General features: G+C 40.3%; 1 protein-coding gene across 1 annotated transcript in view; it reads left to right on the top strand.

Annotated features, from left to right (window-relative positions):
* Window positions 1-5786: 5786 nt before the first annotated feature.
* The window catches only part of il11ra (interleukin 11 receptor subunit alpha), a 46094-nt gene continuing 25669 nt past the window's right edge, over window positions 5787-26211 (top strand). Inside the window, exon 1 of the mRNA XM_069704978.1 lies at window positions 5787-5899. The gene's annotated coding sequence lies outside the window, so the exon portion shown is untranslated. The remainder of the gene's footprint in view (window positions 5900-26211) is intronic.

Below are 26211 nucleotides of genomic sequence, written 5' to 3'. Positions count from 1 at the left end.
GGATCAGAGCAGGATTCCTGACTGCAGACAAGACACCCATCAGACATGAAACAGACATGAAAAGACTGGTGGAGGCACTAATGAAGCCAAAAGCTGTGGCTATCATGAAGTGTAAAGGACATGACAAAACAGACACCTGGATTGCAATGGGCAATGATCAAGCTGACCAGGCTGCCAAGAGAGTGGCAGGATATGGAGCTGCGTACGTTATGTTGCAAACTGACAGGACAATACAGGACATGCTGCCACAGTGTGATGTAGACATGATAAGAAAGGAACAGGCAAAGGCCTCTCCATGGGACACCAGTGTATGGCAGGACAGAGGAGCCAAAAAAACAGGATGGACTGTGGAGGGCCCCGGATGGTAGACTAGTTCTGCCACCAGGCCTGGTACAGAGTACATTACTGGAAGCACATGGTCTCACTCACTGTGGACAGAAACAGATGCAGCGACATCTGACCCATTGGTGGCATCCATTTCTACCAACTATGATAGAAAATCACATGAGAGAATGTAGTGTGTGTATGGTATACAATGTAAAGGCGACCATTAAGCCTTACCAAGGACAGTTTCCCCTGCCACAACTCCCAGGGCAGGAAATTATCATTGATTACACAGACATGATTGACAGAGTGGGAGGACACAGGTACCTCCTGGTAGCCGTGGATGCATACACTGGCTGGCCAGAGGCAATACCTGCTAAAAAAGAGCATGCAAAAACAGTGATAAAATTCTTGATAAATCACTACATACCTGTGCATGGGTTTCCTCGTCGCAGCCGTTCAGACAATGGCTCCCATTTCAAAAATAAAGATCTACAAGAAGTAGAAAAACATTTGGGCCTAAAACACGCATTTGGCACAGTCTACCACCCTCAGTCACAGGGGAAGGTAGAAAGAATGAATCAGACACTGAAAAGTAAAATCAGTAAAGTATGTGCGCAAACCAAGCTGTCCTGGGTGGAGGCTCTGCCAGTAGCATTGATGGCAGTACGCAGCTCTGTGAATTCTACCACAGGGTTCACTCCTTTTGAGCTGTGTACTGGACAGCAGTTTCCAGGTCCAGGCGCAGGAAACCCGGTGATGATCGAAACAAGTTCCTGGATGAAATATAAGCCATACTATGATCAACTAACAGCTTTGGTGTCAGGTTTCTCTACACAGGTGACGGAGACCAAAGGGGGCAGTGAACCAGGAACACCATATACAGCGGAGTGGGTACTCCTAAAGGTGATCAAGAGGAAGTGGTCGGAACCAAGGTGGACCGGACCATACAGAGTTAAGGAGAGGACAACGCACGCAGTCCGGCTGGACGGCAAAGGAGAGAACTGGTATCACTGGTCACAGTGCATGGCAACAGTTGATCTGAAAAATCAGGATCAACAGTAAGCGAACAAAAAAAGGAATCACCTGTGCGAAACAACTGTGATTGTGTGTTTGATATATATGCAATGTGTGAAGTGCTGTAGCGGTAATGTGGTGTGAGCTGTAATAAGAAGGTTAAAAGGGCTTGTGAGTAAACATTTTTACTAACAATACAGAGAAGATATTGAACAGCGACATCTGGAAAGTTTTAGTTACAATGGAGCCACGCTGGCAGTGGGTATGTGCATGTTTTTTCTTTCTTACGGTTGCTGGTCTCCTGTGGGAGACCAAAAGGGGGAATTGTGCGATTCTGTGCTAGGCTATATTTACAATAATACAACATATATGTATGCCATATCATATTACTTATATATAGGTCGTATTATCAACTATTAAATGAAGGTGTAGACAAAAGGCTGTGTTTGTAAATGAGAGTGATACTGCTGGGCCAAACCAAAAGGTCACAGGAGGAGGTCTGCAACCTTTGGGGTCACGTACTGTTGTTCTTTGAGTCATAAACAGGAACAAACTGCTGTCGTGAGAACTCCAGGGTGTGAAGGAAGACAACCACCACCTCCACCAATCAACAAAGGACTCATCAACACACATGACTTTTTGGTTCCTGTACTATAAGAAGACTGGGTGAGGGAAAGTCAGGAGATCAGACTTCGTGAACTGACACATACTCTGTTGCGGTCAGGGAAACTTAGTCTGGACCCAGAGCTCTGTAAACTGATTATTCTGCGGCTGTTAAATAAATATATTGAAGCCTGACATCTTCTCCTATTGCCCCATTGAAGAACACGCAGGACTGGGGGCTGACACATATTGGCTTTGTACTAGCAGGAGCCCAAGTCCAACACCATCCATGTACATTAGAGGGTGAACCCTAATGACGTTGGTGGTGTGACCAAGTTGTTTATACACTGCTTGCCTGACAGTGGTTTTTTTCAGCACAAGGCAAAAGACTACACGACCATCTCATAAATGCCACGGGGATTTAATGACACACCTCAAACTCAAACAGCTAAAAGTGCTCGTGGCCCAGCCATAACATTTTATAAGATGTGGCAAATTTGCTTCTTTTTCACATCCTCATTGATGTGTGCGCGTTGTTTGTGTTCTTGTCCTCGTCCTGTGATGTTATGTACTGTATGGGTGGGACAGCTCTGGGCTTGGGTTGATGTTGATGTGGGTAGGGTGGTCAGTGTTTGTTTGATGATATAATATGTCATGATACAGTATGTTAGGGGCAAGATCTGATAACTGAAGAAGAGTTTAATGAGATCAGATTGAAAGGCAGCAAACAGACCAGCAGATTTATACTGATTCTCTTGAATTTAATACATGTGCACTGTGAATGTCCCAAAACCACCATCCTTCTGTCAAATTTGTCAAGTACAGTGTGTACTGAGTAAAATGCCCAGCAGAGGGAAGCAACACCATATTACATAATGCAACAGGTGGTTGACTCAGCTAATTGCTATACTTGTATTACCATGGACACAAAGGCAGTTATTTTAATTTTTTTTAAAAAAAAGAAGCTGAATACAGTATACATTAGTCTTTTCTGAAATTAAGATCACAGTAAACAGGGGATGAAAGGAAATATAAAAAGTGTGGAAAGTTTATTTTCCAAAATAAACTTCTGTGTCTATCAGCACTACTGCTCCTTCACAATCCAATGAATCCTGACAGGTTTATTGTCTGTTGTTTGTCCTTTGCACTATCAAGACTATTAATTTTAGAATTTAGTCAGCTAATAAAACATGACCAGCATATAGTAGATGTGTTTTTTTTTCATAAAACTACATTTATTGTAAAGATTCTACAACAAGAAGGCATCACAGCACATTACTCTAGTAAACGTAGTCAGTATTAAAGAGGAATAAGGTTTATTCCCTGCTCAAACTTTTACAATATGCATTGTAAAATAGGTGCAGCGTAGAATCCCGATGCACAAAAATAGAGAGGTTCCATGACAAGAAAGGTGAAAGATAAGTGGTGTCCAAGTTAGAAGGAAGGCAACATACACAAAGATGGCTAAATTATCTACAAAAACAAGAAGCATATACAAAGACCAATGAGACAAGAGACAGATTGGAACCAGCTGACAGGCACCTCAGCCCACACAGGAGTGAAGCAGATGGACAGACGGATAAACTCAGACCAACTGACAAAAACTATGTCAGTGGATGAGCAGTCAGAAAATATGAAGCAGGTGCAGTCCAGTCCAACAAAGCCACCAACTGTTGCCTCAGAAATTACAAATGATTTTAACTGGCTCCATTCTGACACATCTTAAACCAATGAACTAACAAAAACAAACAAAATAACAAGTGCAATATTCAAAGCTTCATGAAAGCTGTACTTTTTGAAAGTTTGTACTAAATTGCATTGACTCCCCAAGCATTCTGCAGCAAAAGGGAAATAGTTAAACCATACATGGAAATTAGCACTACAAATATGTAAATACTGCACACACAAGCTGATAAACTACAAAACGGAATCAGTAAAGTCTCTGTTAGGTGGATCACTACTCTACTGCTGCTAATGAGTTCTTACACCATAACTCTTCCAGGCTGCAGCTAATAGGTCAGGGTCAATGAGGGGGCTGTCTGGATCTGCTGGAAATTGGAAATCCCCCCTTTTCAGTGGAATAATTGATGGCAGTCGTTTGCCTGATGAGTGGACTGGAATACAACGGCCTCAGTTTGCGTTCAAATTGTTCTTGTTCAGTCTGTTAATCATAAAACTCAGTAAGAAGGGATGTGATTGGCTGTTGTCAGGGTTTTCTGGTTGTTGTTTTTTTGCAGTGGAGAACTAGGTCAAAGGTCAAAGTTACCTTACAAGTAAACAACATAAAACAGAGCACGCTTTGTACTGCTGTGCACTACAAATGTATCCGTGGTTAAGAAAAATCTACGAGTCATATATTTTTTCTAAAAGTACAGTTCATATAATATTTTACTTATCATTTCTGCCATCACATTTAACTTCTGCCTTAAACTATATGACATGAAAAACAATCAGTATACCCTTGTGCAACTGTACTGTCATATTTTGAACAGAACAAACTTTGGATAAAAGGACTAAAAACATCATACTTGAAACAGTTTATTTGGTAGATGTGTTGGAATCCAATATTCCTACCTTTGTGAAGACTTAATCCTTTTATTGGTCTGTTGACATTATATCAAAGAGGTGTTTTGTCCTGCAGATGCTGTGGGAAGCAGTGGTGTTGTATTGTACTGCATTCCATTGATATATGTGTTTTTCCATCTCCGTTTATCCTCATGGGGAGGATAAAAGGTCACTGCTTCGGATAATGAGATGTCACTGTCATCCAATTTATTGTCCGCCAAAGCATAGAGTACCGGAACCAGTAATGGATTTTATGTGTTTATGTACTCATCATATAACAGGTGAGCCAAATAAATAATGAAATAAGATAATCAAAATCCTATTTGGTTAAACAGGATTAACAGTTTGACTGGATAACTCAGTAAAACTATGAAAAGCTTGAGGATGGGTTGAGGGTTTTACTCAACAAAGTTATCCAGATTATTCAATGTATTACACTTGCAACTTATGAAAATGGTAAGATATTTAACAGACAACATGATCTGTTTGTCAGGACCTTGTGGATGAAAACAGCAGTTTGTGGAGTAGCAGGGACAGTCTATTCAATGCCTCACATAATATGAATACAATAAGTGGGAGAAAGCACAGTTTATCCCTCATGGCCACGAGTAGCAGGCTGAAATAAATCTTTTCCTCGGTCAGTGGCATTTGATTTATTTATAAAAATATAATCATTTGAGAGTAGTTAACTAATTTTGGTTTTGGTTTTTTTTGCAGCTTTTTTTTTTTAAACTCTTGCAAAAACTCATCATGTACATTAAATGTTGAGTATGCTAGTCCAAATTAAATCAATATCAATCATTTATACAAATGAATCATGTATTTAATTATTTTGTGCATTCATTTTATTCTTTTCTTTTCTTTTCTTTTCTTTTCTTTTCTTTTCTTTTCTTTTCTTTTCTTTTCTTTTCTTTTCTTTTCTTTTCTTTTCTTTTCTTTTCTTTGTTACAAACAGTTAATTGCTTGCAGAGCCCCAGACCAATATAATTTTGCTGTACCTGTTGGCTGCACAATTTGTGACGCAAATTTCAAAACTATGATAATCCTTCTGATGGAAGCCTCAGTCTGTTTTTCCATGCCACAGTCCTCAGACTCCAGACCTCGGATCAGTGTTGATCGCTCAGCCACCATAATCCCTTTACAGTTAGGCCCCGCCTACTCAACCAGATGACCGACAGCCGGCTCCTCCAATGACGCGGCAGCCGACACCGTCTGGTCCCGTCCCTCTCCTCCTCCCCCTCCTTCTCCTGTCTTGACCGAATTTGTTGCTCTCCGGTCCCGCTTGTCCGTGTCTGGTCTCTTCGGTGAGCCGAGGAACAACGCGTTGAGGTCCCAATCATGGAAGACGACAACATAATAAAGCCAGTTTGACTTGGGGAGAGCTTCCAAGGTGAGTTTGGTGATTTAAAGTGTTTCAAACCGGGGAGGAGAAATTAGCGGCTCGAAAGCTGCGGGCGAAAAGTTTGTCCGCCTCGCTCCACGGGACAGGAGGGAATTGAGGGAAATTTACTCCAATGTTGTTCACAGTGGGGATGCGTCATGCGTGCTAGCTTGCATGTTGGTCTCTCTTCTTTTTTTCTTTCTTTTTTTAATTTTTTTTTTAGCCTGTTTAGCACCTGAAACACTTTCTGTGTAGATGTGTTTTAGACATAGCCTATGCCTTTTAACTGTGCCTCCCACAGTGTCCCATACATGGATGGCATTAAGTGTTTTGTAATGGTATGTCTGTCTGAGATAAGCGGAACGTGAGCAGTTTTCTTCTCCTGTGAATGAAACATGTTGCTTCATCTGTTTTCTGGCTTCACATTTCATTGAGACCTTGTGGAAGTTGTTGGAAGCAAGTGTGTGGAGCATTACGATATTTGGCTTTCTTTAAATGTGTCATTGGTAAGAATCACCACAGACCCCACGATTTGATATTTCGAAGACCCTTAAATCGCGATGCAACGGTATCATTTCAATAATAAAGTATCGATACTTGGCCTCATTGTATCGATGCAATGTTGCTATGCAAAATATTGTGATACTATGCTGTATTTTGTTTTCCTCCACTCTTTATAATTACTACAGTGATTAAGGGACTTGCACAAAGACATAATCTCTGATTTGATAGCCTGCGGTACTTGCTATTTATGTGGCTTGTGTTTGGTTTGTGATCTGTATCTTGATGTGTGTGCAAGCACTGTATATTTGTGTTTTTCGAGACATAGGGAGCTCAAAAAGTTAAAAAAAAAAAAAAAACTGTTTTTGCTTTGGGTCTTACGCAATTGTTTTGTTTCTGGATTTTAAACACAAGCACAGAAACGCATTTGGCAGAGTATAAATGAAGCGTTGGAATCACGTCAACCAAAAGCACTTGTTGATGTGACGGACTAGATTAGTCTTTATCCTGCTCTTTTGTGTTGCATACTTGCAAAGTTATTGTTCCAGGCCAACAGTGAAAGTCGAATGCACTGAGTAGACAATTAAAAATAAATACTGCACACACTTGAGCATATTGAGAGTGGGACGGAGAAAGACGGAGACAGTGGGACGGGGTCTCGCTGCAGATGTGCATTCCTCTCGCCAGTGGAGTGATCAAGCCTTTAAATAGAGCTCGACAGGAATGCAAACAGGCCAAGCAGAAAGATGAAGCCTGGGGGCGACTCTGGAGTAGGACAGGGAACGGAAGAATTAAGAGAAATGAGCCAAGTTTGCTCTTCTCAAACGTCTCCCCATTAGAAGGGGAATGTGGGTCAAAGGCCGTCCTATAACGTCACTCTTCTACAGCTTGAAGCTATTAGGAAAGTCAAAGTTGAGGTATTAAGGAGGAACATTTAAACCTGGCGGGGCCGGTGTTCTTGCATCAGTAATGCTTTGCATGTATATCAGTGGCAGAATTTGTACTCCACCCACCGATCCTGGAGTGTGATGTTGTTTTTACACTTGCGTTTGTCCACCAGGCTGGCCTGTGATGCTTCAAAGACGTGATACACTGAAATGCACAGACACAGTCCGCTTTATTTGCCAGGCGTGTTTATGCAAACAAGGAATTTGACTGGTTTCTAGTTGCACTGAACGCACTCGCCCACTTAGCCGTGATCAATGTTCAGGAATACAGCGACGTGTATTAAAGACAAGGTCAAATATAATATAATGATATATAAAAAAATATATCATGTTGGACTGAGCACAAAATGACAATTTTCATTCATTTAAGTATCCGGTCGTTTGCATTTACTGTATGTTGTGCGCATAGAGCGTGTTAGAGATGGGGAACAATGCAACGTTGTCCCTTCACATGTTGCTGTTTGACTGGGATCGGTTCAGTCTCAAATGTCTTTACCATTTTTGACTTTGCTGCTATTTTAGGAAGGTGACTTGTCGTGGTTGGTTGCTCGAGAGTTGGAAGAGAAGAGTTCTTACTCGGAGAGCGTAGTTTGCTGTCTGTCATTTGACCAATACGAGCCCAGTTTCCTACTGCACTTCAGGAAAACTGAAAAGCAGAACTGCTTAAGCCACCCTTTTGATGTTAATGTGTCCCAGGCTTTCGGTGGTTCCCCGTTTCATTGCTGTCTATTAGTTTGCTTTAAAATCCATTCAGCTGTGCAGGTACATTCAGCTAATTGTTGTTTTGTCTCAGCCGGAGTCACTATGTTTCTCTGCGGAAAGAAGAGCCAAACACATGGCCACTCGCTGCAGTATCTGTGTCAATTACAACAGTGTTTACTGTTCATGGATTGTACTTCAGAGTCTGGGTGATCCATTCAGGATGATGTGTCTCAGTTTGAACATCAGCTCTTGCACTGGCTTGACCACTTCACCACTATGAAATGAAATGTACACAGAATAAGAAAAATGAGAGACACCAGGCACCTTGCTGTTTACCTCTGGGAAGTTGGCCTACCCACGGATTAAAGGTTCCGGTATCTATAAAAGGAAAACTTGAGCGTATTTTTGCTTTACAAACATTTTGACTGGAGATGAAACTGAAAAATAGTGGGAACAAATGTTCTCTTTTGAACTTACAGGGCTGTAGACATATCCAAAAAAGACTGGGAAATCCAAGAGGCTCAGATTTCTGAGAAGAGTGAAACACCTTAATTCAAGCATCGCTGACACATACGTGTTTTGGCTGACACCCTTGTCAGGATGTCAGATATATTGCATAATGTAGTTTTGTGATAAAAAATATTAATGAAAATCCTACAATTGTATCCACTGAGGCTTTAAGGGGCCTATTATTCTCATTTTCAGTTTTTATATTCTGGGACTCCACCAGAGAAGCTTTGCATGATTTACAGGTCATAAAAAAACGATTTAGATATCTTATACTGACTCTATGCAACCCCTTGGTTCATTCTCTGTCTGAAATGGGCCATTTTAAGTTCCTGTCTCTTTAAGGCTGACCTCCCTACATTTGTCAGCCTTGTATATGCTATGTGACATAAAATACGGAAACAAATAATAGGTCCTTTTTAAGGTATCTTTTACATTGAGGTTTGGCGTTGAGCTGTCGTGTTATGTGTTGAGGTGGGTGACTAAGAGATAAGATGACTGAGTTTAAAATTATTCACTAGAACACATTTATCAAGAGAATTCTCTTGAATTCAGTATTGTAGTATTTTTTTTAAGATTTAAAAAGCTATCGAGCAATCACATGATCAATCACTAATCATAAATACTCTAGAGAGGAATAAGCTATCAGATGCAGGGATTTAACATACATCTATCCCAATGTTCTGTTAAAAGTCTATCTTATTTTAACAAGCCTTACAAAGACGGGCCGAGACCTGTATAGTCTAATGTATTTGACTTCTGTTCATTTTATGTACAGCTCAGTTCAGTCCAACTCACCTCCAGACACCTCGTTCTAGGTTGAGAAAGGTACTGTTACTCAGCTCGCCTTTTGCTTTGCCTGATTCCCTGCAGACAGCTCTCACTGGCAGCCCAATCTCTGGACTAGCCAAAAACCACATGTGCACACGCACACACATACACACACACACACACACACACACACACACACACACACACACGCACACGCACACACACTGGCTCCACACAGACCTTGAGACAGACGCATGCATGCACATAAAAATGTATCGACATAAGCTCAGAAGATCCACTGCCTTTGTGCGCACACACACACACACACACACACACACACACACACACACACACACACACACACACACACACACACACACACCCTTAATCACACGCACACAGAGCTAAACGCAGTCCAAGCCTCCATACTCTTCTCCACACTCATATTTCACTAGTCACACACAGAGGGCCCACAGCAATCAACTTTAAATTAGACAGAAAGCTGCTCCAAGAACTGGAGTGCTGCTTGCCAGGTCTGAGGCCATACTGTTCTTATGTGTGTATGCGAGAGACAGAGACAGAAAGAGGCAGCTCTTGATATGAAACCAACTTTGAGGGGCCTGGATTGGGGTACTTGCACTCCTCTGTGCTGCTGTTCATGCAGTTTACTAGGAGCTCTGCTGTAAGAGTTCTAAGTCTTTAACCCCAACCTGGCTTGTTTCACTTCTTATCCTATGATTGTCTACATTTGATTCAGTTCCCAAAACGCCAAGCCACTTAAGTTGGTTGAGACCTTCGGGGCTTGGAACTGGGCGACAGTGATAGTGTAATGATAGCGATAGTGAAAGTGTAATGTTTGCTGTATAGTGAGGATGTTTCCATCAAAGAAAGAAGTGAGGCCTTTTCTACTCTGCCTACAATAAACGTCTCCCGGTGGGACGGCTGGACACATAATGGTGGCTCTGAAATGGAACCCTACACTCACTCTTTGACGACTGGAACCTGAAGTTTGTAGCGTCTGTTTTAGATACAAGAACTTATTTTTGCCGTTTTTGACTCCGTCGTATACGACATGATTTGGCCCGTTTCAGTATATATGTTCATACAACTACTCAAGAACCTAAGTATTTCCTAAAAAATGATTCCAGAACTGAAGAATGTTCAGAGGTGAAGGTTTATTTTTAAATCACACGAAAAAGCTACATGACATCAATATGGAAAAGTGAACTTCCAGAGCCATGAAAGAGCTCTATTGCAAGTGTGTTTTAAAAGAGAAAGCAGCTCAATACAGATGTATGATTATGGCTCAAGAGTCACCATCTTCTTTCTGCTGTCAATCACTCTCATACCTGCCTGCTGTCTGCACAAGTATCCTCTTTCACACTACATCTTAAGACCAAATTAAGGCATCATCTTTGTCAGTGAGAAGCCCGGGTGGAGACTGTGGAGGCTGACGGCGGGCGTCTGTGTCGGTGTCTTTTTCACTTTTCTGTATTTACCTGAACATTCCATAACATCGGCTGTAAGGGAAGAAGCTGTAGGTGTATGAGGTTTCAAACTGCACTCGGATCAGTTTTTAAACATGTTCAAAGTTGTCTTTAGTTCAACGTGGCCATGGATAGCCATCACCTGTCCTTCAGAAATAGTTGTATTCTGCTCTACCCACAGTTTGCATCATTTCTAACACACATCTCAGTTTCCAAAGAAAAGACAATGCTTACATTGTTGATTTCATAGATGTTCGTTTCTCGTGCCACCCGAAAGGATGGTATTGGTTTACAAGTGAGACAATATTACATAGAGTATAATAGGTGAAGGAAAGATAATATGTATAATTTGTGCTGGTTCTTTGCATTGATTAGGAACTTAGGGTGTAGCCAAAGCAAACTAATATGAAAAAAAAAAAGAAATCCAGGTATTGTTTATTTTGCAATTACATAACTGCAAAACGTAAACAACATATAAATCCTATTTATAGTATTTTTGCGTGACTCTTAAATTCTTCAGTGTCTAAACAACCCACAAGCAATACACAGTGGTCAGTAATCCTAACAGCATCACGATAATCCCGTCAGATTTGTTGTGTCTCGTTTTTTAATCTATTGTTTTTTGACTTTGTGTTTCTGGTCATTTTCCTTTATGCAAAGGGGGCTTGTTTTATTGAAGCATCCATGTGGAGGGATGAATGGTAGTTTCAGGGAGATAAATGTCAAAGAAGGCACTTCCCTCCTATGCAAATACTCTGTATAGGCCCCTAGACTGCTACAGGCTTCCTCACAGGAAACTGTTTTTTTTATCTGTTTGTCACAGAGAAGAATGGACGCAACGTTTGCTGCCAACTTTCCCCATCTTTATTAATGAAAAGAGGTCACGTAAGGTTTGATTGTGAGCAGAATATCCAGAAAAATTAATAACCATGTGAGTGTGAAATTTGCTGGGCATGTCTGACATATTGCTGCAGTGCTGCCTGTGAAAGCAACATCTATTAGGTTAGCCGCATACACTGTAACTATTCTGTCCAACGCTGTGTTGACTTTGAAAATAGAGCTAACTGGGGAGATTATTACAGTTTGGCAGAATGTTAGTCTGTGCTGGGAAAAACACTCCATTGATTGCTTTGGTATAAAGGTTGACGTCCAAATCATGGGTGGTTACTTGCCAAACCAGCATGAAGAATACAGAGGATTGATTTACAAGCTGGTGTGGTGAAAAGGTACCAGATTTTTGGCACGTTGGTATTGACTCCCACCCTGCAGGTGTTCATGTTTACCGTGACTGCCATCTCAAAAATGTTCTATTTGCGAACGACCATCTTGTTATTTGAAGAGGTTCATTATGCAGCCTGACTGTGCCGTCTCAGTGGGGTTTATTTTCAGAGACAGGGAAGAGATCTGGGAGCTAAAGGTTAGAGAGCTGGAGCTCTTATCTTTGCCTTTGATCAGTGGTTGAGATTGCAGTGGTTTTATTCTCGTCTCCATACAAATTATAGTCCAAGACTTTAAAATTGCGCTTTGCGTCCACTGGCCACATACAATAAATAACGTACACTTTTCATGACCGTTTCCTCCAGATGTATGGATTTTGTAAGTTGCTTTTGCTTTTATTTCTTCAATACTCAAAACTTAAAACAGCAAACCGTGATCCCTTCAATGTGGCCTGTAGACACTGTTGGCCAGGTTTGAACATCTGGACATCTGATCCAGAAAGGCTACAGCGGGGTTAAATCTCAGACAGTGTTGATCATTCATTCTATTTTTGGAGCTTTAAGAGATACTCCCATGTTCAGAGATTAAGGTGAAGTCAGACTGCAGGCTCTGATAACCTGCATTGTGGGGAAACATGGCGCCATCAGCTGTCAAAGAAGTTCACAGTCAGATCCCCAACTGTGGCACAAGTGTTTGGAAAGGGACATTTCCTCGTGGGAATAATGAATGTGTGTCTTTGTGTCTAAAACACTCCTGTGTTCAGTTATTTTACATAACTGAATACATTTGACCAAAACCTCTGTCAACACGGTGCAGAATGGGTTTTTACAAACATGTTGCACATAAACGTACAGTAGGTTCTTGAACATTTTGTTTTTTCACTTTTTTGTGACATTTTACAGAAAAGCGATTCAACCATAAAGGTTGATTATTACTCAGTTGCAGCTCGGGCTGTGACAAAAAAAATACGCAATGCCGCATTACTGCGACAATGCTAACCGCATAAAAAGTAATGATTCAGAATGTTTTGGAATAACCAGCAAGAAGACTGAACATTTTGTTAATTTATTTCAACACAGTATATTGTAGCTTCGCCTGAAAAGTGTCTGTGTCGGGACAACTAACAGATTATTAACAGCCATTTTTGCAGTGTATGCAAATTTAACAGCAAATTTAGGAGAATTTTTCATTGTTTTACACTGTGAATTTTCAACTAGGATAAACAAATAGCAGAGGTTGTAAGTTTGCAATTTTGTATGGATTATTTTCTTACTGTGGTGAAATCCAAGTAATTCTTCTTGTTTATTGTGATGAATGTACAAGCTTGGGGCAATTTTTTTTCTTTTCTATGGAGGTTGCTCTTTGTCCTGCACAACAAAAACATGCACTGATAGATCCAGTTGTGCAGACACTGCAAGACAGACACTAAAAGAGAGGAGCTTAGGCGGTTGGCACAGACCTAAAACATTCCTTTAACTCTTTGTGTTGCTGTGGGCAAAGCTAAAATGCAACGGTGGGTGGTCTAGGTTTGAAAACGTCATCACTCATGCCTTTGGTAGCAGCATCATCTCCGTATCTAGAAGTGTGAGAGGATTCAAAGGCACAGACGTATGTGATGCAGCTCAGCACAAACAGTTTCACTGCGTTGTCTTCATGTGTTTCTGCTGCAAAGAGGCGACTATTTTTACTGGTCTGGTCGTCCATAATTGATATACGTGTCTGTTTAAATTATGACAGTCAAGTTAGGAAGTAACAAAAAGGTCTCGGGTGGCAAAAGTGTGTGTGTGTGTGTGTGTGTGTGTGTGTGTGTGTGTGTGTGTGTGTGTGTGTGTGTGTGTGTGTGTGTGTGTGTGTGTGTGTGTGTGTGTGATGACATAACTCTGTTGGAATGTCTGTGGCAAATAAGTATGAACCTGTGCCAACACTGAACACGCATCTTCTATCTTTTCCCTATTCTCCTCTCCTTTCACTTTTGTTTCTCCCCTGCTGTTGCTTCCTTTTCTTTCCCCCTCCATTTCTCTTTGCTTCTCCCTTTTTATTGTTTTATTTGTTCTCTGTCTCTGCATTGAACTCCTCGCCACACTTTATCCCCCCCCCCCCGCTTGCCTCTGCTGTGTTTGTTGTCTTCATGGAGAATTGGCAGTCTTTAAGGATGATAAATGGGCGTTATCGAGCATGGTGATCATATCTGATTTGGCAGACAGGTGACAGAAACAAATCAGACACTTGCAATGTTTCTCAGATCATGTTTACACTGCAGCGAGTTCAGCAGTGTTCACATTCTCATTTGTATTTATAGAATTGAATGACAACCGCTGTCCAGTATTGTGTTACTGCTTCAGTAGCCGGCTTTCACCATAAGGATGGGATCAGAACACAGTTATGATGATGTGTTGTGTCTTCTGCCTTCACATGTATGACAACTATGTCATGTATTAGTACTATTTCATGCACATAAAAGAGGGAGCTGCATATAATACTGTTAAGAGGAGACTTCCATGGCACCCGGTGTTTCGTGGGAAATTCATAAATACATTATGTGGCCTGATATAATTATCTGATCTCAATATGAACTTATATTACTACCAGATTTAAACAGGGCCTGTTTTAGCCACATATGTTCTGATTTGTGCACTTTGTTTTGTCAGTATATGTACTATAGTAACAAGGACTCATTTACATTCAATTATTGGCCTATTTTGTGATTCTAATTTAAAAAAAAGAATGTTTTTGGGGTCTTTAGATCATTTGTAGGTAGTTCAAGAGTAATTTTTTTTTATCTTTCCATGTTCATTGTATGTTGTTAGATCTTTTTGGATGTTTAGATGTCAATCAGTGTGTAAAGGCTAAATCTAAGTATTTTTAAAACAAAACGTAATAAATAAGTTATAATATATTACTGAATATATTGAGTTCCTTAGTGAAGGACATATGAATTGCTGGGAATTTGTAGCAATTTGTGGCAATTTGTGGCAATAGGTTTGAGTGTCTGAGTTTATAGTCTCACTTTATCAAATTGACCTTTATTGCACAGTTGAATGTAGTTGGCTAAATATGGCTGCCAACTGCACTTTGTTGACATTTTTTTGCCTTTTGAAGACAGTTTTATAGCCTCTGTTAGGGTTGGTTGCAATGAGTCAAGTTAGTAATGTTGACGTCTGCATTTCAAAGACCGTGCTCTGCGCTTAAAAAAAAAAATTAAAAAATATCCTTCAATCTAGAAGAGATCGATGTGATAAATGATCCTTATTCTTTGTTTGCTTCTTTGTCAGGTCAGTGCACACAATGATTCAACTTTTAGATTGAATGTTAAATATCATTTTAAGGGACCAAACAGTTATTCAGCTGAACTGTGAACAAAGGTGTTACCAGAAACTGTATCAATAAATCTGATAGAAAATTATGAAAATGCGCTTATCTCGGATTAGATAAACCATATGGTGACCGTATGGACTCTGTTTAGTACATTATTTTGAAATGGAGGCTTTTCTGTGGGTCAACATTGGGCTAATATGTTAGATAACAGCAGTAGGAGACGGCAACAGCACGGGGCAAAGTGTGTTTTACCTTCATAATATCTGTTGCTCACCTGTATGAAACTAATCTCAACAAAATGGCAGCAGAAACTTGTAGATTCAGACCAACTTGTATTATTTTACACGCGTACTTAATGCTGAATGATCAGAAGATGTGGTAGAGTGCATGCTCTAACGATACAATGTCTTTGGAAGAGGTGACTGTCATGAAACAAAACTAAGGCTTTACAGTAATGTGGCCATGTAGCGTGCTCCCTGGTTTAGCAGACTTGAACCCTCGCTGTGTTCCCGCCTTTGATCTTCAACAAGCTTTTTAATCTGGCTTTCTGGATCTCTCCAGGGACGCACACACATACATAAAACATGTACACACAAACACAGGGTGTCTCAAGATCAACAAACTTTGAAACCAAATCATGGCGGTGCACTGTAAATCAGCCCACTATCTGCTTCGCCATCTCGAGCAAACTGCTTGCACAGTCTGCTGTTTGTGAGCCGGGTCTGTGTTGCCGGGCCGAACAGCCTGATGAGGGCTCTCTCTTTATTTGTCACTCATTTATTCTGAAAGAAACTTTGTTAGCTTGCATTGCATCCTGCTTCCAGCAGATAATTCTAATCGTAATGAGCTTCTTCTTTTTTTTTTTTTTTTTTCTTGCAGAAGCCTCCCGAACAATTAAAATCCAACCTACACAGCCTCCTGTATTAGTTCACATGCAGTAGGTTTGCTGTGCAGTTTGATCTTGTCTGAATACAGTTCAGATAATCATTTGTACTACTTACTTCAGCCTGGGCTATAAAAGGTCTGGTGCTCCACTGTCTGCTTTGATTGAATAGTTTTCCCGTGGATCCGTCCATGTAAACTGCAGCTGTGTGCATGTTTTGCCTCAGTCCGGTGTGCAGTGTTAGTGAATGGAGCCTGTTTCCTTTGCTGCGTGATCGTTTTGCCTGATCCAGTCTAAGAGGGTTGGTTTCAGCTTGGTATAAAGACCAAGCCACAAAAATGGCTTTTTTTGTTCTGTTTTAATGGTAGTTTACATCTTTTGTTCAAAAGGATATAAGGTAGCCGGCCAGCCTGTGTCACCCTTTTTTTTTTTGTTTGTTTGTATAAGAACTGCTTTGTGTGTCACAAAACATTTAAAGCAAGGTGACGAGGTGTGAGACAATTAGAAGAAACAGAGTAATCCAGCTGTTTATTGAGTTAATCCAGCTGTTACCTCACTTGTTTTGTTAGTATTGCTTCTTTTCAGCCCTTTTACTATAAGCGGATATCCTTCAATGTTTTTTATTTTTTTAATTTTTTTTTTGTGTTTCCCTGTCTTTCTGCTTCTTTCCTTGCACTTTTCTTTCTCCTGTTGTCTGCCTTTCTTCCCTCCATCCCGCTCTTTCTTTCCTTCTTCTTTTCAACTGCCTTTCCTCTCTCTTTCGGTCTCAAATCCAATGCCATTACATAACAATCTGCACTAAATTAAACATCAGCAATCCCAAAAGAATAGGATTTAGAAAAAGCAAATCCTTTGCATAACATTACTCACTGTGGTCAAATGATTTAAATACATCATGCTTACATCTTAGTTTTGCTTTTACAGAATTGAAAAATGAAAACATGTGGCATACCCCAAAGGGGCTAATAAGCAGGATTTATTCTGTTGGTTGTTCTTTTTATGATATGTGTTTTGTTTTTCATATTTCCATTTGTTCTTGATTTGCTTACTTTGGTGTGAAGTGCTCATTAACTTTTTTTTTTTTGTGTGCCTCCATTGTTGGTGTGAAAGCTCATTGTGCTGATGTTTTTCCAACATACTTACCAGTAAGTGATTATCTTTGTTGGCTATAAACTTGGTTATTGAACCTCAATATCTTTCTGGTACCAGCTAAAATGAGTCTTTAGCTTTGAATACAGAAGACTGTCAAGTATTGGTCAGAGTCCGAGTTATTTTCAATAATTCTTTTGAATTTCAAGATCCTTTTTGTCAGGTAAAGGTCTTTTGCATCTGCTTGTGAACAGACACGATATGGTTAGAAAACGTTGGCTGTGTTTATATATGTTAAAATGAGGTGTCAGTGTTCACCCTCTAGACATATAAAACACACCACTTCCTGTTTACACTTGAGTTTGCCTATGGAAGTCCAACCAAGCCTTGTATTTAGTTATGGACTATTTACATTCAGTCGGTGTTCTGTTCAGCGAAGTTTGTGACAGCAGGCATTAATTATGTGAAAATGTGGAGTACATTAAGATTATTCTGCTTCCCTCTTGCCTTTGTCTCTTTTCCAGCAGCATTTTTGAGAAGATAGTCAGACAGTAGTAATCAAGAAAGCACGACGCTTTCATATTTATACCCTCTTTGGATTTCTTTTCCCGGGTTTGTAGTGTGCTGTGACTGGAGGTTAAACTTTCCGCTTCACTGGGCCTTTGTGTTTAGTTGAATGACCACTGAGTTTAAACAAAGAGCGATTTCACCCTGTCTCTTCTTCTGCCACCGTTTCACACACTTCTGGTTCATCACTTTTTTTTTTCTTTTTTTTTTTTCTGTCACTCGTTATTGTTGTTTTCTTTCATCTCAGTAGGTCTGTTTTTAAAAAAAAAAAAAAATCTTAAATCACTTTCTCTCATCTCCATTCTGTTCCCAATTGAACTCCCTACCTGCCTCTCTGAGCATGTTAGGACAGTAAGTCTGCCAGGCCGTAGTGCTGTAATGGGGAAAGCATGGAGTTCCCAGCAGAGTGACTCATCACTCAAGCGAACAGGGGTCGTGTATGTGTGCGTGTAGGACGGTCAAAGTGTGCGTGGGTGGTAGGGGGTGGGATTTCTATGGTATGTGTGTGTGTGTGTGTGTGTGTGTGTGTGTGTGTGTGTGTGTGTGTGTGTGTGTGTGTGTGTGTGTGTGTGCGTGCGTGTGCGTGCGTGCCCTAACATGTTTGTGTAATTTGGGTGTATATGTTTCCCATGTTTTCCTTCCTGATGAACACATGGGAGAAACTCTCTGTTGGCTGTGTGAAGCTCATCTGTTGATGAAAGTCAGGCACAAACAAACATACTAACGTCCTATATGGTGCCTTGAGGAAAAGAAATATCTTTTTAAATCTTAGGCTTCGCAGACTTATGGCATATTCACTACATGTCTTACTTATGTATGCTATATGTTGTTATTCAAACATTTAAACATTTTTTTTTTTTAGATGAATTCAAAAGTTCCATCATTTGTTATGCGAGTGATGCCATCAGGGTTTTCCCTGGTTTCTGAAGGGCTTAGGGACTGTGGTAGCGGTGGGGGGGTGGAGGCCAGTTATTTCATTAAAATGAGGTGTGTTTGTTTGTATTTTGACTATTAGGATTTAAAGAGGAAGTATTACTTTGATTTTAAAGAAAAAGTCTTGACATAACAAAATTGAGTCAAGTTATAAGATGCTCGTTCTCTACTTATGTGTGACTGAGTTTTGACAAGCGTTCGGCATGTTACTCGAAAAACTTCTCTACGTCCTGCTACATTACAGATGACTTCACTAATTACTCATCAGAAGATGTAACAGACTGCGTTACCTTTGTGACTCACTACCGTCGGATGCCTTTAAACAACTCCAAATCCTTCACGCTTGTATTTAACGTGTAAACATAGACAATGAGACACTGCGGTGTAACAAGCAGGCGGTCCTACTAACTGGAAGGATTTAGTGACCATCCAGCAGCCGATAACTTAATCTTGGTTAAGGCACACTGGTCTCCAGGAGTCCTGACCCCGAGCTGTCCATTCTGCTTCTGTACAGAAGACAAAGCGACTCCTGAATGTGTACACATACCTGTGGCTAATATTTTAAAGCCAGCCAAGAACGCACAACATTTAAATAAAACAACATTTCTCTTTTGGTAGAGGTGAATGTCCTCCCTCCGGCTCCCCCCTCCTAGAACAGGTTGACAGACTGATGTCCCACACGTGTCTGTCCACCAAACGCACAGAACGTCCAGTCAGGGTTCAAAGGCTGTGCCTTGTGTGTGTTTAGTTATTCTCAACTGTATTTTTCTCTTCACTGATAGTAGTCGCTTTCTGAGCCTCCAGGATGATTAATCCTTGAATTGACTTTGTCTCCTTCAGTGATGGACGAATTACATTTACTGAATTTGTGGAACAACTTTCAGGTACTTGCATGCGAGCATTTTGATTTTACGCTACTTTACACTCATATCCCACCATACTTCAGAGGAAAATTACATTTATTTGACAGTTATAGTCACTAGTTATACATGTTATAATGCAGTACCATCATATCAATGTACCCAGTTGTACATAAAGAATTTTAAAGTGGCTCCACATTGAAAAACAGCATGTGAAAACTTACTTGTATAACATCTTCACATCTTATATTTTGAGACTGTGGTATTTCTACTTTTACTTTCTTTCACTGTAATGACATTGTGTCAATGTGGACAAATGACAATATTCCTGAAGTACAAACAATCCAGTTCATCATATTTTTTGTGTATATATATATATATATATTCATGCAGCTGTGTGTTTCTCAGTGTTGCATAAAACAGCAATCTCCAACTATCTGCTTCATGTCTTTATAATTGCTCCCAGCAGTAGAATGGCGCCAGTCAAATGTACATGGACGCGCGCACACTCACACACTCTCTCTCACACACACACACACACACACACTCTCACACACACACACACACACACACTCTCTCTCACACACAGCAGATCATCAGAGCAGTGTGGCAGAGCAGAACTCGGCAGAGGTTGCTGGCCAGCCAACTTGCTGGCTTATTGACTTGGTCTGAGTTTGATACAGCTATCATCGTGTTTGTGCGTGAATGTCTTCATGCATTTGATATCATGTACATTGGGGCTTGGACAATAAGCCGCCAAATGACACAGGGTTGATCTATGTATCGCGGTTAGAGTTAAGCGATTTTGTTTGTAACGTAAATGCAGCTGTTTCAGTAATAGAATCACAGCTCCTTTGTCTTACTGTTTCTGATGATGGGCTGGCTGTGCGGGGCTAGTAATTGATCACACAGCAGATTTGTATATGTGTGTCTGTGAGCACGCCTGTGGCTGTGTCTGTCTATGTGTAAGGCTTTGTCGGATAACAGAGAGCAGATGTGGGTGGGTAGGTGGGTGTATGTTTAAAGAGCTTGTCATTGGCTCATACAGAGCAGATGTTTGTTGGACCATCATCGTCCTATGACTGCTAGTTCTGAGTAAAACGGTTCTGCTACATTTCAGTTGCTGAACCAAACAGCCTCAACTAGACTCAGAACACAACAACAGAATAGAGCACTTGCGTGCAGTCGCACACTGTTCGCATGTGTGATTCGTCAGAGCGCAGTGGTAGACGTGTTGGCATTTGTTTAAGTCAGGATACAGATAACTGAGAGTTTTAACTTGGACACTATGGAAGACGATGGAATTTTCCAAACCACAGTAATAAAACGCTGCGGTTTACGGTAATAATCTGGTGCTGCCAACTGACTCCAGTTGAACGTAGTCCAAACAGTTAAGCATCGTTAAACACAGCCAGAAATGTTGAGTAGTGAGATCACATCTACAGCTGATTTTGTTCGTGGAAAAGTTTCCTTTGTCACCTCTTTGCATTCTGTTTTTTTTTTTTCTCGATTCACTTCACATCCACTAGACAACCAGAATTTGTAGACAAATGTCACCTGAATTTTAGGTGTAAATGTGTACTTTTCTGTACCACATTGTTTATGTCTGAGCCTTCACTTTCACTTCTCTTATTCTTTATTTCTCTGAGCATGTCTGCCTTTTTCCTTTTATTTTCTACACTAACTAAAGCAGTTTCATCTGACGGCTTTTGAGGATTTTATCTCAAAAAACTGTTTTCTAGTATCAGAGCGCAGCGGACGATAAACAAACATCAGCTCCTGCTCCTTCAAAAAGGTGGTGCAGGTAATTAGAAAAGAGTATGTCGACCAAATCGTGATGAAAAGAACGCGCTCTTTTGAGGAAGAACAGCTCCACAGCACATCCAACTGAAAGTTTAAGACCGTAATGATATTTACACACCTAATGCACAGTGTGCAGACTTGAAAACACCTCAGTTTAGAATAGTGGCTCCACACAATGTTGTGTTGTAGCATATTTGTTCTACAAATCTGTGGTACTCGCTGAACAATGAATTCAGTGTATACTGTTACACCCCTTGGAGAAGGTTTGCCATGGCTGGTGTTGGCAGCCAAGGAGGTTCCATTGGACAACATCTGGTTGGCCACTCGGTTTGTGGTCATTTGGTTCTCTCGGAGGAGTACTTGAGAGCCACTAAGCTGGAACGAAATGTCTTGGCTTATATAAGTGATTTTAAATGCAGACTTTATGAAGCTGGTTACCAAGCAAGAGAGAAGTTGGATATATTACTGGAAAACAGAAAAACCTTCTCTTTAGGTCACAGAAATGACTTCAGTGCTGGAGATCAAACCTTTTCCTGTAATCTGCAGAACAGTGGATTTCTGATTCTAAAAAAAATATCTAAAAATATGCTTCATGATTACATTTTTGTCACCTAAACAATGCTTACTATTCCGTGTCTCACTATATAAGTAACAAAATTACATAGATACTGTTAGCAGAGTACATGAACTCTTCTACCCATCTTTCCGGGGTTTTACAGCGCCACTAAATTCCTTGATTCACGTCCACATGTGGATGTCGGTTCGATGTATTTATCAGATGACCAATACTGTCATGTCACATAGTTAAAAATAGATGTCTGCGCATACCCGATCTTGCTCAGTATGGAGACCATTTCATTCAATAAAGTGTTTTTTTTTTGGTGCTGATTTACAGTATCAACGTGACGGGGTGTATATGTGATGTGATGTGACATCCAGAACTACAAAATGATTTGACGTTTCATCTGTCAACTAACAGTTTGCTATTTATTTGCTCAGAAGATTTAGCTACAGATTCTCCACGGTCAGCAGTGTGACTCTGACAGTCTTCAACTGTTCTTGAACCCCCAGAGCTTCTTCAGCTCTCCTTTTTTTTTTTTTTTAGCACCCATATGGCTGTGCACACATGGGGATTCAAATCCTGGCTGGGGTTAGAGTTAGCATATGTTGGTGTTTACTGTGGCACTGGCAGCCAGGGTCGATTTTTTTTTTTTCTTCTCATGCCTCTTAAGCAGTGTAATATAAACATCCAACACCTTGCTGCATGCAGGTGATTGATGTGTTGGGGTTAAGCAGCTGTCATTTACTACAGCTCAGTTTTACTCTTCCCCTTCCATCATCACAATCCTCCAGTTAATAACTGAATTGAATAAGTCACCAGATGTCAGCAAATGCCCTACTGAGGAAAGAGGAACCAGCTGAGAAATTCAGCTGATGTCCGTGGCTGAGAACATCTGACATTGGCTTAAATTTAACTGGTCATCAATTATTAATAGCCAATCATATTTTCACACTTTTTTCCTTGCCAATACAGTGACTCAGCCAGGCAGGTACAAGGCGGACTTCAGTATGAAGTTTATTCTCTGAAACTTTAAGTTTAGAGGCTTGAATAAAAAGTTACACACAAACACACACAAAATTAGATCTAAAATAATTAATAATTGTATTTATGACTATTTTCTGACTTACAAAATGTGAAAAAAAAAATCTCTGACAATTTCTTAGGCTCCAAGATTGATGCCTTTTCTCTATGTATTCTCTATCTTTAAATTTGTTTTATGTATGATAAATTACTATGAAACTGTGACACTGACAAAAAAAAAAGCACATCATCATATGTGCAACTGCAAATGTTTGGCATTTTTTTTTTGGATAAATGACTAAAACAATTCATCAAATTTAATGATACATTTCCTGGGGAACACACAATTTGCTATCTACTAATTGTTTCAAACCTAAAACCTATAAACTGGGATTAAAGGCACTGCAGACAACACGTATACAATCAGAGTCCACCGCTGCAATACGATTTAGCCCAGTCTGTGAGGGTTGTCCACGTGAACTCACAAAAGTGCGGCACCAGAGTCTTTACTAAATCAAGTAGCAGACACAATGATTGACATTTTTTTTTTTTTTTTTTTTTTCAGTCGAATTTATATTGATTAGTTAAAGCATAATGTACGTTGTGGTTGTTCTATGACTTTTGGGTATGTCACTGATTTGTGAACAAACGAAACAGGGTCTATGAAACCAAAGAACAATCATTATTTAACCATCAAAACGGGTGACATCACAGGTTTACTGGCTGGATAATTTGTTTGTTGATCATTTTTCACTGTCTTGTTGTGTATGTGGTGCTGGATGCTCTGTATAAGTGTGTCCATTTCATTGCAGTGTTTCATTTGTCTCTGTGACTGTCTGCTCACATGCACACACAGAATAACAAACACAAATGTACACACCGGGCCGAGGAACGTGTGTAAATTGGTGTGCGTATGTGTTTGTGTTTAGTTCAGACTTCATCCCATTATACATTTCAATGTGTGTTTGTTTATATGGAAGGTTGGCTTCACTATTACAAACCTTTATGCTTACAGGATTGCGGTCTTCATTCAACTAGTGTGTGTGTGTGTGTGTGTGTGTGTGTGTGTGTGTGTGTGTGTGTGTGTGTGTGTGTGTGTGTGTGTGTGTGTGTGTGTGTGTGTGTGTGTGTGTGTGTGTGTGTGTGTGCGCGCGCGCGTGTGTATGCGCATAGCTGGCATATGGTAGCCATCTTGCCCTCACGGCAGAGCTGGAGGAAATTCCAGCGTTGTAGAGCCTAGGCCAAGATACTGCCACTGCCACACACACACACACACACACACACATCCAGAACAGTACAGGTTTGTGATACGTGCGCCAAACTCACACACAAAGTATTATTTTTACTTTTGAAAGGACTAACAAGTTGATGGAAAATTCTCCTTTCAGTAATGGGCCAAAAGCTGTTTTGCATTTAATATTCCTCTTCTTTCTGTCCAATGTACTTTCTTGCTCTCTCTCTCTCTCTCTCTCTCTCTCTCTCTCACACACACACACACACACACACACACACACACACACACACACACACACACACACACACACACACACACACACACACACACTCTCTCTCTCTCTCTGGCCTTGCTCTGTGGATTGGCTAGGTGCTATCTCTGTACACACATGGCAGCCATTAGTCATTGCGTGTTTAGGCTTGGGCAGAAGTTGGAAGTAAGCCTCACAGTTCGACCGCTGGATAGTTCTGGCACGGTCCAGATGCTGTAGGGTCTGTTTCTCGGTTTTCAATGTCAGCAATGGCCTAACATATTTATATAGGCCTATCGTCCATTTATCATGCTATATATGCTTGTCGAACATTACGTCTTTATCTTATATTAGCATTATGCTCCTATTCTGCATTACGCCTCTGTGGTGGCCAAAACGACAACACGGTATTAACACATTGTTATTATAAGAAACCACAGAAAGCAGGAGAATAATACGAAATCATTGCCATACCCAAGATGATGTTGTTTGATTAACAATGTACTTTGTTCAGGCTACACGAATGTGTTTGAATTTAAAATCTCAGTCTTTTTAACTTTCTGAATCTACCTTCCCGTATCTCCTGTCACCTTACTTGGAAACAGATTTTCAATGCTTATCACCTTTTTTTTTTTTCATTTTTTTTTTTCCCCATCCCTCTCAGGAAATTACCTCTGATTTTTCCACTTCAGCTGTTTCCTTACCTCGTGTGCACTCTGCAGTAGATGGCTTGGATTTTGACGCCCGGATAAACCCTTCTCTGCCGCTGTTTAATAACATTTATCTTTCTCTCTGAAAGCTTTTGTTATCTTTCTCTTTCTAGTTTTTCTTCTTCTTTGATTTACACTCTCATTAGCTGTTGCCAGGATCTCTCTCGGATCAGTCTTAACTTCTTTATGTTGCCCTACGCTGTGTGTGCATGGCCGACCTGGACGAACCATATGTACGAATTTGGGGGGGAAAAAAATGAAAGTCTGGTGGGTCTCCATCGGCCCCCGAAGTACCGGATGCTTTAATCTGACCGACCCTTTGGTTCGATTTATTGACAGAAAATACAACAGAAACTGATGAGATAATCCTGCAGGGTGAACAAGATCGACACTGCACATGCGGGCTTCTGCATCAATCCTTGAATTATTCCAGTAAATGCTTCGTTAAATTAAGGAAGATAAAGAAGTGACTTTTAACTTTGGACAGCCATTGTCTGTGTACCTGACTGTAGACTGTCTCAGACAAATAAAGAAATGCATGTTCGGGTTTGGACAAAAATATCAGACTGATATCGTGATTTCTTGTCTTCATATGTACTAGCATCTCCATTTCTAATGTGCTAACCTTTCTGGTGAGACAATAGGCATGCTGTCAAGTGCAAAGTAAAATATCTGAACGAGGCTTAAAGAGAGAACGGTACAAAGAGGCAAACAGAATAAAAATAACAGCTGACAAAGCTAAATGTAATTGGCAACAGTCACACAGATATTGGTCGTCAGTATTATCCAAGAATCAGGCTGTGACAGAGATAGAATGAGCAGCTGAGCTGTTTTCATCTACCATTGGTGGTATGTCATTAGTGCGTCTGCTTTTTGGCTTTCACAGATTTTCACAATTAATAAAATACTAAATAATTTTATCTCATCATGCAAAATGCCTTAAGTAATGGGAAGTGAAAATG

This window comes from Brachyistius frenatus, unplaced genomic scaffold (assembly GCF_029030835.1).
Source record: "Brachyistius frenatus isolate BFR_SWC_R1_liver_20210118 unplaced genomic scaffold, ASM2903083v1 Contig_3, whole genome shotgun sequence".
In the NCBI taxonomy this organism is placed as follows: Eukaryota; Metazoa; Chordata; class Actinopteri; family Embiotocidae; genus Brachyistius; species Brachyistius frenatus.
The sequence above is the reverse complement of the archived record's forward strand: the minus strand, read 5'-3'. Positions and strand labels throughout refer to the sequence as shown.